Source organism: Malus sylvestris, chromosome 15 (genome assembly GCF_916048215.2).
Source record: "Malus sylvestris chromosome 15, drMalSylv7.2, whole genome shotgun sequence".
NCBI lineage: Eukaryota > Viridiplantae > Streptophyta > Magnoliopsida > Rosales > Rosaceae > Malus > Malus sylvestris.
Window position 1 is genome coordinate 45,509,233 of NC_062274.1, and position 1,209 is coordinate 45,510,441.

General features: G+C 37.6%; 1 long non-coding RNA gene across 1 annotated transcript; it reads left to right on the forward strand.

Moving 5' to 3' along the window:
* Positions 1-280: 280 nt before the first annotated feature.
* Positions 281-906, forward strand: LOC126603943 (uncharacterized). Its single transcript, XR_007616432.1, has 3 exons — positions 281-371; positions 497-636; positions 725-906. It is a non-coding gene; the product is annotated as an uncharacterized LOC126603943 (long non-coding RNA).
* The last annotated feature ends 303 nt before the right edge of the window (positions 907-1,209 follow it).

Here is a 1,209-nt window from a genome sequence, read left to right on the forward strand (position 1 = left end):
CGCCAACTAAGTACCCATATTTAAACCCCTCTCTTTCCCATTTCATCCGTGCTTTCATTTCTCCCCCAATTTCAGTCTTAAATTTCTGGCTGAAGATTGTTATCAAACTTGTTTGCACCTGTCTTTTTTGGCTGTGTTTAGAGCACAAGTATTCTGCTTTCTAAATTCTTGTCAGCGTTAATTGTTACTCAAGATTTGGTTTGTTATTGCATCCGTGCTTTCATTTCTCCCCCAAAATGTGATATTTTCTTACTTTGATTTTAAATTACGTTGTTGTGCAGTATCCATGGGCAATGTGCTATTATCATGTTTGATGTTACTGCTCGGTTGACATACAAGAATGTTCCCACATGGCATAGGGATCTTTGCAGGTGTGCTTGCAAAGTTTTCTTTATTTGTTATCGCATGTATTTCTCTCAATGAGGTTTTGGGTTTTGGTATTTGACTATTTGGGTTCTCATGTGAAAACATACTGATTGTTCTTTGTGGAAACAAGGTTGATCTCAAGAACAGGCAGGTCAAGGCAAAGCACGTTACTTTCCGCAGGAAGAAGAATCTTCAATACTATGAGATATCAGCTAAGAGCAATTATAACTTCGAGAAGCCTTTCTTGTACCTTGCCAGAAAGCTTGCAGGGTAAAATCTTTTAGGTCGTGAATAGGTGTAATTTTCTTGTGACTTTTGGAAGTGCAGTTTAAGTTACTGAAAGCGCTTCTTGTTGCAGGGACCCTAACTTGCATTTTGTCGAATCCCCTGCCCTGGCTCCTCCAGAAGTGCACATCGATGAAAACGGAAAACGGAAAAAGATTTTTTTTTATTATTAATATATTTGGTGTCGCTTATGGGCGACAACATAATAATTATTTTATGTATCTATATGTTATGTAATGTCGGCTTGAACCAACAGTAAGTGTGTTATTTTAATTGTTTATTTGTTACTTAATGTCGGTTTGGTCCGCCATCATATCAGATTTTCATGTCGCTTATAAGCGATGTAAGAATCGATGTAACTTTTAAGCGACGCCGTTGTTCTTTTTAATTTGATATTACTTTGCTTCTTGGTGGCGGATTAAGGGGATTAAGCGACGTCAATACCTTTTTATGACGGTAGCATTGGTGTCAGTTTCTCTATGCGACATTGCATGATTTAATGTCGGATTTTTACCAAAAATCCGACAGTAAGTGCTGTTTCTTGTCGGTTTTATACCG